Source organism: Crinia signifera, chromosome 6 (assembly GCF_055691185.1).
Source record: "Crinia signifera chromosome 6, ASM5569118v1, whole genome shotgun sequence".
Lineage (NCBI taxonomy): Eukaryota > Metazoa > Chordata > Amphibia > Anura > Myobatrachidae > Crinia > Crinia signifera.
In genome coordinates this window covers 278158849-278172020 of record NC_139222.1, presented here as the reverse complement: position 1 = coordinate 278172020, position 13172 = coordinate 278158849, and positions in this window count along the sequence as shown.

Genomic DNA, 13172 nt, shown 5'->3' with positions numbered 1-13172 from the left:
CCGGCTGTGACATTACCCTGCTGGCTGGTTGGGCCTGGGGCTGGTTCTTAAAATACGGGGGACCCCTAGTCATTTTGTCCCCCGTATTTTGGGAACCAGCCCTGGAGCTGGGGGCTGGTTTTTTTTAAATCGGAGAACCCCTATTTGCCGGGGTTCCTAATTTTTTATTACCAGCCCCAGCTCTTTCAGCCTGGTGCTGGTTACGGCCGTGGGGGGGACCCCACAACGTTTTTTTAATTTAATTATTTATTTTATTTTTTTACACACTGCAGCCTGCACGGATTTGACTGATCCATGCAGACTGCCTGTACGAATTTGTATTAGCGGCCGTTTATATGGCCGCTAATACGAATCAATACGACATCGGAGGTTTACAAAGCAGTCGTATCTGACTGCTTTGTAAATTCCCCTCCGGAACACGAATTTGCATACGGCTGAAACAGCCGTATGCAGTTGTATTCATTCGTATTCAGAATACGATATATCGTATTCGTATTCTTAGTAAATTTCCCCCTCAGGGTCCAAAAAAGTTGGAGTTTCCCTGTATTTCTAAAACCAGCACCAGGCTCAAGGGCCGGTCCTAGTTTCCAAAATACGGGGGACAAAATGACTACGAGTCCCCCCCGTATTTTGAGAGCCAGCACTGGGCACCAAACAGCCAAAAGGGTAATGCCATAGCCGGGGAAAACTATATTAGCATTCACCCTGTGGCTGGTCAGGCCGGGCAGGGACCCTGGGTGAGTATAGACCCCCCCCAATAAGGGGTTCCCCCCTCAAGGATACCTCCTGCCTGGCCAGAAGCCCAGGGCTGTCCCTGATGCCCCAGGGCGGTGGGCAACGAGCTGATGGAATTGGTGTAAAAAATTGAATTAACTATCTGCTGTGGAACTGTGAGTGCCAGCAAGCCTTCCCCGCATACTGGGACTTGGAGAACCACAAGTCCCAGCATGTCGGGCATTATTGGCCATGCTGGGACTCATAGTTCCACAGCAGCACCAATAGCCCAATAAAAACACACACACCAGAAATGTAGAACTTTATTACACACAATTCCTATACATAGTGATACTCGCCTACAGTACCTTGACACAAAGGTTCCGTCCACCTGTCCAGTAGAATCCAAGTTTGGGTACCTGTAGAAGGAAATGATACCTACCAGCTCCTATGGCATGGATCGGTCCTCTTGGGTTCATGTAGGCATCCCCATACATGGCAAAACAATAAACGCTGTTCGCAAAGCCACCACGGACTGGTAGAAGCGCAGAATGCTGTTGTTAACATAGTGTCACTGTGCCGCTACTTTATGCCAAACCAATGGTATCCACATCATAACATCACTGTGCCTTAACTACAGATTGAGCGCCTCTCGCTCTTGCCCCGCCAGCGCCAGAATCTGTCCACTGGCTAACGCCGGTGGAGAGGCGCTCCATCTGACTGAGACGCGCGTGCGTCTCACACGCACGCGCGTCTCAGTTTCCCGTCGGCGGGGTACGGGAACCCTGTCCGTCTCCGCTTCAGGGAGACGGACAGGGTTAGGGGGGAGGCGGCAAGGCGGCGGGGACCCGGGGCGACCCTCGGCTAGGCGGCGGGAACCCGGGGGGGAGCCCCGGTTTAAGGTGACGTGTGCGCATCTCGTACGCGTGCGTCCCCTTACGGCGGCCGGCGGGGAATGGCGGATGGCGAATCTTCCGCCATCCCCTGCAAAGATTAGACCCACTGCATCTGTAGGTCTGTTCTAGCATACCCATTATGTTATCATATTACCTCTGCATCAGGGGCGGATAGGCCCACCAGGAAACCGGGCCATTTCCCGGTGGGCTGGCCCAAATCTTATTAAAAGGGGCCGGCCGTGCTCCTCCCTGGGCTGACGGCGGCCGGGGCACTTTGCCCAAATAAAAAATGGCTGCGGGAGGGCTGCTGCGCATGCGCGCGTAGCACCTCCCAGGCTCCCGTTCCCCCTCCGCCCGGCAGCTGAAGAACAGCAGCAGGTGAGCCCGCCCCCCCGGGCATACCGCCTCCGCCCCCCCACCCACCCCCCAACCCCCACTCTGGCCTGCATTATGCCACATTCCTGATCCAGGATTCAGTGCAAAATAAGAAAAGGTGAAATGAGTTCCAACACCTCTCCAGCACCACGTTACGCCCTGAAGTCTACCATAAGATGAAGTCTGCACAAGAGCAGATAGAGGGTTCTCTACAAGGTGCAAACCAGGGGCCTGATTCTGCTTGGTATGCTATTCAGCATATTCGGTCTGGGGACCGATGTTTGGGGTCTCTCCATGCAAATGCAGGCGTGGCAAGTTTTGGCTCAATCGGCGCTGCAGGCAGGGGGGAAACCATTCCAGGCTGAGTGATCGCGAATGGTTTTCCCACTATGTGCACAGCTGCAAACGTATTCACAGCCGTGCGCCTGGGCACTTACCCGAACACTCACAGCCCAGTGATCAGGTCTGAATTGGGCCATAAGTTCGGTTCCCACAACTGTAACCACAACTGCATTATTGGATCACATGCTAAAAAGTGACCTTTACATGAAAGTCAAAGACCCGCTGAGTCAGGGACAGAACTGGGAAGTCCTGCATTGAAGTTTGATTTTGGAAAAACGAGAAGTACAAAGAGCATCGACAGCGCTGACACATCGGGAAACGCAAGTGAAAATCTCTCTATAAATAATAGCTGCATAGTTGGAATAGACTGAGGGGGTTATTCTGAGGGGGTTATTCTGCTTGATACAAGTTTGCAGCCTTGCGAGTCAACCAAACCCCATCTTGCGAATGGTGGCCTGGCCGCCACCCATTCGCACGTGTGTTCGCAGCACTGGATGAGAGTGGATGATTTACATAACATCCATTTGCAGCCTGTGGGGGAACACCCACATCATTCGATGGTCACCTTAGAGGTGTGTGCGCATTCTGAGGGAAGAGGGCGGGCAGCTGACAGCAGGTGATGTCAGCTGCCCATCCCCAGTGCCCACGTTACTATGCAATTATTATGGGAACGCCCATGAAACGCTCTGTGTTCCCATGGGTGAGTACCCCTGCCCGCAGGGATTAGCAGTTTACTGCAAACAGGAACAGCAGGATGTGCCGAGACTAGCCCTGGGATTAGTAGTGCGCTGCAGACAGGAACAGCAGGATGTGCCAAGGCCTGCACTGAGATTAGTAGTGTGCTGCAGACAGGAACAGCAGGATGTGCCGAGACTAGCCCTGGGATTAGTAGTGCGCTGCAGACAGGAACAGCAGGATGTGCCGAGACTAGCCCTGGGATTAGTAGTGCGCTGCAGACAGGAACAGCAGGATGTGCCGAGACTAGCCCTGGGATTAGTAGTGCGCTGCAGACAGGAACAGCAGGATGTGCCGAGGCCTGCACTGAGATTAGTAGTGTGCTGCAGACAGAACCAGCAGGGCGTGACCTAACTAACGTTGAGTATAGAAGTGTGCTGCAGACAGAACCAGGACAGAACCAAGACTTGCGCTGAGATTAGTAGTGCACTGCATACAGGAACAGCAGGATGTGCTGAGAATAGCACTGGGATTAGTAGTGCACTGCAGACAGGAACAGCAGGATGTGCTAAAACTAGCGTTGGGATTAGTTGTGCGCTGCAGTGCGCCGCAGACAGGAACAGCAGGATGTGCTGAGACTAGCGCTGGGATTAGTAGTGCACCGCAGACAGGAACAGCAGGATGTGCTGAAACTAGCGCTGGGATTAGCAGTGCGCTGCAGACAGGAACAGCAGGATATGCTGAGACTAGTGTTGGGATTAGTAGTGCGCTGCAGTGAGCTGCAGACAGGAACAGCAGGATGCGCTGAGACTAGCGTTGGGATTAATAGTGCACTGCAGACAGCAACAGCAGGATGTGCTGAGACTAGCGTTGGGATTAATAGTGCGCTGCAGACAGGAACAGCAGGATGTGCTGAGACTAGCTTTAGCATTAGCAGTGCGCTGTAGACAGGAACAGCAGGATGTGCCGAGACTTGCCCTGGGATTAGTAGTGCACTGCAGACAGGAACAGCAGGATGTGCCGAGGCCTGCACTGAGATTAGTAGTGTGCTGCAGACAGGAACAGCAGGGCATGACCTGACTAACGTTGAGATTAGAAGTGTGCTGCAGACAGAACCAGCAGGGCATGCCAAGACTTGCGCTGAGATTAGTAGTGCACTGCATACAGGAAGAGCAGGATGTGCTGAGACTAGCACTGGGATTAGTAGTGCACTGCAGACAGGAACAGCAGGATGTGCTAAAACTAGCGTTGGGATTAGTTGTGCGCTGCAGTGCGCCGCAGACAGGAACAGCAGGATGTGCTGAGACTAGCGCTGGGATTAGTAGTGCACCGCAGACAGGAACAGCAGGATGTGCTGAGACTAGCGCTGGTATTAGTAGTGCGCTGCAGACAGGAACAGCAGGATGTGCTGAGACTAGTGTTGGGATTAGTAGTGGGCTGCAGTGAGCTGCAGAAAGGAACAGCAGGATGTGCTGAGACTAGCGTTGGGATTAATAGTGCGCTGCAGACAGCAACAGCAGGATGTGCTGAGACTAGCGTTGGGATTAATAGTGCGCTGCAGACAGGAACAGCAGGATGTGCTGAGACTAGCTTTAGCATTAGCAGTGCGTTGTAGACAGGAACAGCAGGATGTGCCGAGACTTGCCCTGGGATTAGTAGTGCACTGCAGACAGGAACAGCAGGATGTGCCGAGGCCTGCACTGAGATTAGTAGTGTGCTGCAGACAGGAACAGCAGGGCATGACCTAACTAACGTTGAGATTAGAAGTGTGCTGCAGACAGAACCAGCAGGGCATGCCAAGACTTGCGCTGAGATTAGTAGTGCACTGCATACAGGAAGAGCAGGATGTGCTGAGACTAGCACTGGGATTAGTAGTGCACTGCAGACAGGAACAGCAGGATGTGCTAAAACTAGCATTGGGATTAGTTGTGCGCTGCAGTGCGCCGCAGACAGGAACAGCAGGATGTGCTGAAACTAGCGCTGGGATTAGCAGTGCGCTGCAGACAGGAACAGCAGGATATGCTGAGACTAGTGTTGGGATTAGTAGTGCGCTGCAGTGAGCTGCAGACAGGAACAGCAGGATGCGCTGAGACTAGCGTTGGGATTAATAGTGCTCTGCAGACAGCAACAGCAGGATGTGCTGAGACTAGCGTTGGGATTAATAGTGCGCTGCAGACAGGAACAGCAGGATGTGCTGAGACTAGCTTTAGCATTAGCAGTGCGCTGTAGACAGGAACAGCAGGATGTGCCAAGGCCTGCACTGAGATTAGTAGTGTGCTGCAGACAGGAACAGCAGGGCGTGACCTGACTAACGTTGAGATTAGAAGTGTGCTGCAGACAGAACCAGCAGGGCATGCCAAGACTTGCGCTGAGATTAGTAGTGCACTGCATACATGAAGAGCAGGATGTGCTGAGACTAGCACTGGGATTAGTAGTGCACTGCAGACAGGAACAGCAGGATGTGCTAAAACTAGCGTTGGGATTAGTTGTGCGCTGCAGTGCGTCGCAGACAGGAGCAACAGGATGTGTTGAGACTAGCATTGGGATTAGTAGTGTGCTGCAGACAGGAACAGCAGGATGTGCTGAGACTAGCATTAGGATTAGTAGTGCACTGCAGTGCGCCGCAGACAGGAACAGCAGGATGTGCTTAGACTAGCACTGGGATTAGTAGTGCGCTGCAGACAGGAACAGCAGGATGTGCTGAGACTAGTGTTGGGATTAGTAGTGCGCTGCAGTGAGCTGCAGACAGGAACAGCAGGATGTGCTGAGACTAGCGTTGGGATTAATAGTGCGCTGCAGACAGGAACAGCAGGATGTCCCGAGACTTGCCCTGGGATTAGTAGTGCGCTGCAGTCAGGAACAGCAGGATGTGCCGAGGCCTGCACTTAGATTAGTAGTGTGCTGCAGACAGGAACAGCAGGGTGTGACCTGACTAACGTTGAGATTTGAAGTGTGCTGCAGACAGAACCAGCAGGGCATGCCAAGACTTGCGCGGAGATTAGTAGTGCACTGCATACAGGAAGAGCAGGATGTGCTGAGACTAGCACTGGGATTAGTAGTGCGCTGCAGACAGGAACAGCAGGATGTGCTAAAACTAGCGTTGGGATTAGTTGTGCGCTGCAGTGCGCCACAGACAGGAGCAACAGGATGTGCTCAGACTAGCATTGGGATTAGTAGTGCGCCGCACACAGGAACAGCAGGATGTGCTGAGACTATCATTGGGATTAGTAGTGCGCTGCATTGCGCCACAGACAGGAACAGCAGGATGTGCTGAGACTAGCGTTGGGATTAGTAGTGCTCTGCAGACAGGAACAGCAGGATGTGCTGAGACTATCATTGGGATTAGTAGTGCGCTGCAGTGCGCCGCAGACAGGACCAGCAGGATGTGCTGAGACTAGCACTGGGATTAGTAGTGCGCTGCAGACAGGAACAGCAGGATGTGCTGAGACTATCATTGGGATTAGTAGTGCGCTGCAGTGCGCCGCAGACAGGACCAGCAGGATGTGCTGAGACTAGCACTGGGATTAGTAGTGCGCTGCAGACAAGAACAGCAGGATGTGCTGAGACTAGCACTGGGATTAGTAGTGCGCTGCAGACAAGAACAGCAGGATGTGCTGAGACTAGTGTTGGGATTAGTAGTGCGCTGCAGTGAGCTGCAGACAGGAACAGCAGGATGTGCTGAGACTAGCATTGGGATTAATAGTGCGCTGCAGACAGCAACAGCAGGATGTGCCGAGACTAGCGTTGGGATTTATAGTGCGCTGCAGACAGGAACAGCAGGATGTGCTGAGACTAGCTTTGGCATTAGTAGTGCGCTGTAGACAGGAACAGCAGGATGTGCCGAGACTTGCCCTGGGATTAGTAGTGCGCTGCAGACAGGAACAGCAGGATGTGCCGAGGCCTGCACTGAGATTAGTTGTGTGCCACAAACAGGAACAGCAGGATGTGCTGAGACTAGCGTTTGGATTAGTAATGTGCTGCAAACAGGAACAGCAGGATGTGCTGAGACTTGCACTGAAATTAGTAGTGCGCTGCAGACAGGAACAGCAGGATGTGCTGAGACTAGCGTTGGGATTAATAGTGCGCCGCAGACAGGAACAGCAGGATGTGCTGAGACTAGCGTTGGGATTAGTAGTGCGCCGCAGACTGGAACAGCCGGATGTGCTGAGACTAGTATTTGGATTAGTAGTGCGCTGCAGACAGGAACAGCAGGATGTGCTGAGACTAGCGTTGGGATTAGTAGTGCGCTGCAGTGCACCGCAGACAGGAACAGCCAGATGTGCTGAGACTATCATTTGGATTAGTATTGCGCTGCAGAGAGGAACAGCAGGATGTGCTGAGACTAGCATTGGGATTAGTAGTGCGCTGCAGACAGGAACAGCAGGATGTGCTGAGACTAGCATTGGGATTAGTAGTGCGCTGCAGTGCGCCACAGACAGGAACAGCAGGATGTGCTAAGACTAGTGTTGGGATTAGTAGTGCGCCGTAGACAGTAACAGCCCGATGTGCTGAGACTAGCATTCGGATTAGTAGTGCGCTGCAGACAGGAACAGCAGGATGTGCTGAGACTAGTGTTTGGATTAGTAGTGCACTGCAGACAGGAACAGCAGGATGTGCTGAGACTAGCACTGGGATTAGTAGTGCACCGCAGACAGGAACAGCAGGATGTGCTGAGACTAGTGTTTGGATTAGTAGTGCACTGCAGACAGGAACAGCAGGATGTGCTGAGACTAGCGCTGGGATTAGTAGTGCACTGCAGACAGGAACAGCAGGATGTGCTGAGACTAGTGCTGGGATTAGTAGTGCGCTGCAGACAGGAACAGCAGGATGTGCTGAGACTAGTGCTGGGATTAGTAGTGCGCTGCAGACAGGAACAGCAGGATGTGCTGAGACTAGTGTTTGGATTAGTAGTGCACTGCAGACAGGAACAGCAGGATGTGCTGAGACTAGCGCTGGGATTAGCAGTGCACTGCAGACAGGAACAGCAGGATGTGCTGAGACTAGTGCTGGGATTAGTAGTGCGCTGCAGACAGGAACAGCAGGATGTGCTGAGACTAGTGTTTGGATTAGTAGTGCACAGCAGACAGGAACAGCAGGATTTGCTAAAACCTGTCCTGAGATTTGTAGTACACTGGAAGCAGGAACAGCAGGGCGTGCTACAGTAAGTAGAATTTACAGAGTTCGCAGTCAGTTGAGCAAGACAGAAACATCAATATTCTGGCCTCGCTGACTCCACTATGCAGAGTGCTTCTGGAAAACCCGTTCTGCAGGACAGACGAGTGGTGAAGCGTTTTGAAGCTCCAGATTTGAGAGCACAAGCAGGTTTTCTTGACCCGATGTGTAACATTCAGCAGACAGACAGGACCAGAGTAGCACGATCTTGGAAAAGTGCGATTATAGGCAGTGACTGGGAGGTGGCTAAACAGACACACGGGGGCGCTCTATCTGATGGGCATACTATGGAAATGTCACAGGTGTGTTTCTGAATCAGATGGTCAACCTTAGGTTTAGATGGTGCGACCAATGGTAGCGTTTAAAGATGCACCAGGCAGTATTACAGCCTGTGCGGAAGCTGTCAGTGGGCATCTCGGTCCTTGTACATTTATAAGAACGACTTTACACCAGGGAAGGACTTTATAGCCGCATTCGCATAAAGTCACAGACAGGTGACCTTCAAAAGAAGTGGTCAATGTCTCCTCTGCACCCACTTCTATATCAAGACATTAATCTTTCCATAAATTGTAATTTGAGATTGCACTGGTTGGAATTTTTCCTACATTTGTCCCCAAATCATGTGTTAGTATCCCAACGGCCTCATCCATACATCTTGTTACCATAGCATTTTAGAATTTACCAAAAAAGCGGACATTTAATTACTGCAGAATGTGCTGCGTCTTGCAGAAATTATGATAAAACAAAAAGGGAAGCAGTGACAGTATTGTTACAACACTTAGAGCCTTTTGTTTCGGGCTGGGGGGGGGGGGGTAGGAAACATATCACGAGAACATACACAATAGTGATGTTCGGGTGGGCTGTTAACCGCATAAACTCATGTTGACCTTATTCATGTCGACCATGTCGATGTTGACCTAAAGCTTGTGTTGACCTTATGTCAACCTCTGGTATGTTGACCGTTCTTAGGTGTCGACCTAGTCCCTGTCAACCATTAGTGGTAACCTCCACAACCACACGAGAAAAGAAAGTGTTTTTGGGTGCACTAGGCGTCCTTTATGATAAAATATAACTTTTAATAAATTTTACAAATAAAAAGGTGAAATTATTTAAAATATATAGAGCGACAGATGTGACAAAGATTAGAAAATTTAGAATAAGTGTTTAAAAATGGTGTCGGACCACTGTCTTATTAAATCCTTTATTTGCAGGGATGTAGTGTCCCTGTGTGGTTTTTTTATATGTATATTGCTGTCAGGATGGCAAATAAATTTGTAATAAACACCACTCTTCTCTGTTTGTCTGTTTGTTTATATAATTGTTGTAGTCAGTACAATTTTATTTAGGTACAGAGATAGTGTGTATCGCTTTACTGTGTTGCCAATACCTATGTTGTCAATGTATATTTAAAGATTTTACAAATGTGTCATTTTTTTCTGTGGAATTGCCAGATTTCCCATTTGCGTACACACCAGGCAATTTCTGTATTGGTGGTTCTATTTTCTTGCAGATATCGTTATTTAATATAACTGAGGCTCTGCAGTGTGTAACTTTAGTATATTTCCACAATCTGGCGTGTAGTGTTTTATACAAGTCCCACCGGGGGAATTAGCGACTTTTATTTATACATATATTGCCGTCCTCCGGCTTTTACCTGCTGCAGCTCACGACTTTGCAGCATATGTTTTCAGCCACCTTAGGTACTTTATTACTGCGACCGAGGCTTGGATGTGCCCAGTCCCTTAGTCGCAGGTACCGTGGCTGACTTATGGGGTGACATTCTATGGGTTGAGATTTCTGTTTTTTGGCGTTAATTAGTAAACAAAATGGCGACATCGCATTTTTCCGTCAAATCGCCTATTTAATAGGGACTGAAATCGCATATTATGTGCGTTAAAGCATGCGGACCAAAAGGGCGTGATAAATTCGCAATTATATCGCATCCAGATGTTTTCGTACAGAAAAGTATACAAATCGCTTATTTAATGCAATGCGTTTTCGCAAATCGCACTTTTTAGGTGTCTAATAATCGCACTTATTTCAGATCAGGTTCTGTTTGGGGATTTGGCCCAGAACTCACTTTGGTCAAGTGCACACATTGTTAATTTCAGCACAGGTGCCCTCATTTTCACTCAGAAACACCCCTACATAAACCCCAACATCATTAAGGACATCTGTGAGGGTTTGAGACATGGAGATTTTGCAGAGTGGTTTGGAGTTGCTTATTTGTGATGTGGCCCATTTGGAGGAGCTGCGCAGGAGGGAGGAAGCTGCGCGCCAGATCCAGGTAGCCCCCCGACTACTGCGTATGTATCGTGCTCGGCTGTACCTGGACTCCCTCTCGGATCAACAGGTTGTGGGGATGTTTAGGCTGAACCGCATTAACCTGTTGGACTTATATGAGCAGGTGAGAGATGATTTGGACCCTTTTGGGGGTGGCAACTATGCAGTGTCTGGGCTGCACAAATTAATGTGTGCCCTCTACTATTTGGCCACAGGCTCCACTCAGTCTGTGACCTCATGGTCCTTGGGGGTATCACAGGCCACTTTCTCTAAGCATTTTACTCAAGTGTTACTTGCTTTAAAGAAGTTGTGGCGGACATACATTAGATTCCCTAGTTCTGAGTTGGAGTGGCAGGACCACAGGTTGGCTTTCTATAGACTCTCAGCATTCCCTCACGTGCTGGGAGCTATAGACTGCACACACATTGGGATTAGGGCCACGTCTACGTCAATAGGCGTGGGCGGCACTCCCTGAACGTGCAGGTTGTTTCCAATGCTCACCTCAAAATCCTGAGTGTTGTTGCAGGCTTTCCTGGAAACTGCCATGACGCATAAATATTCTGAGACACTCAGCCCTCTGGAATCGATTTACCGACCGCCAAATGCCAGAGGGCTGGCTACGAGGTAAGTACCTTTTTACATATTACCCTGTCTGTCCTTATTTGTACCTGCTCTAATGTGTGTGTTTCCTATTTCACAAGCATATTGTTCTTCTACCAGTGTCTCCTGTTTGCAAAAAACACATACCTTACCATATAAGGCAATCACTTCCTATCTGTGTTTTAGGTGACTCAGGATATGGGTGAGTTTCCTGGCTTATGACACCTTTGCGCTCCCCAGAGGGCCCTGCACAGCACCGGTATAATGAAGCCCATATTGCAACCCGCAATGTGGTGGAGCGCACATTTGGCGTTTTGAAGAGTAGATTCCGGTGTTTGGACCGGTCATCGGGTACGCTGCCACCCTGCAAAAGTAGTGATGATCGTCCAGGCTTGCTGCATGTTGCACAACATAGCCCTGTCCCAACCTGCCTATGTGGAGGAGGAACATGCAGCAGTCGTGCAGGAAGCCCAACCTACCACACCTCGGGTAGTGAGGGGTACGCAGAGGGGGGATCTGGTGCGCACACACATCATCAGCCGTTAGTTTTCTGGTAAGCACATGTGCCCTGTATTCCAAAATGTACCTTTGCTGTAAGTGTACTCATAAACAAATTATTTACCAATACCATATGTTTCCACCCACATTTAGCCTAATACACAGAGCCCAACGGATGCAGCTGGTGGTGCTGACCTATCCCTTGCTGGTATCAAGCTTGTAAGTACATTTGATACATGTATGAATGAAGTTTGCTGTAAAACATGGCTCACTGGTGTTGTGGAACTACACGTGCCAGCATGCCCTGACACACTATAACCATTATAGTCCAATCCATGAGTGTCAGAGCTTGCTGGAATATGTAGTTCCACAACCTTTGACAGGCCAGGAGTTACCCAACACTACTTTACAGCAATCCCATTGTCATGTACCATTACACTATGTCATAATTCACACAACAATTGGTTCATAAATAATACACTGACAAAATGGTATGCGGTTAGACATTTTTACTGCAGTATACTATGTCAGAAGCAATCTGCATTTTTGTCAGTAAAACATTAAAACTGTCGGGGGATGTAACAAGATGTATTGCATATTAAATGCAAATTACAAAAGTATCAAAAATATGACCTATCTTCTCCCACCATCAGGCCACCCTACACCACTTCTTGAACCTGCACCCAGGCCACCACGGGTCCTAATACTCCGACGGGGTGGGGAAGTGGGGGAGCCACTTATTGGGGTGCTAGATACACTACGGAGAGTTGATGCTGCTGCACCTACGACATTGGCTTCCAGCTGCTGTAGTTGGGCCTGCATACCTACTAAGGCATTGGTCTGTGCTGTGCATGATTGGCTTAGTGCAGCTACAGTATACTTTGCGCAAGGCTGCCAATATGGCTATTCTGTTCCCTTACAGAAGAAGTTAGATCTGCAAAATGGGTGTCAATGCTATTAGCAATGCGCACATGAGTACCTACACCTACCCGTACACTACGTGCAATTTTTCGTAATTGAAGAAACGTGTCACGCATGTACCCCTGGATGTTACCTATTTGCAGGCTTTGGGAGGCCATAAATTCTATTTGTTTCTCCTTGAAATTGACCAAGGAGTTAGCTATTTGGGAAGCAGAAGCTGCTGTATGGGGTGTGTTTGTGGGTGGGGGTGGGTTGGGAGACACCCCACTTGGGGGAAGATCACTCTGTGATGAGGACTGTATTTCTTCCTCTGCCGCAAAGGTCTCCACCGGTTCAAGAATGATGTCCATTTCGTCTAACACCATTATTGAAGAATCTGTTTGGTTGGTCCCTAGTTGTATAGTACCTGTGGATACAGATGAAGAGGTAAGTACTGATGCATATATAGGCCAGACTCTCGTCTGTACTGTTTTAGAAAGGGCTAGAGATGCTGGACGCACATACCTAGTTGTGTTATGTACTTACACATGTACCCCGATACAGCATGTAACATTGACATGAATAATATGTCACATGCCTAGCTCAGATGACATTCATTTCCGTTGCAATGTAGCAGCAGGAGATGAATGTAGTGTGACATATTGTTGATGTGACATGGGTGTGTGTACTGTATGTGTAATGGCCTGTTTTTTGTTC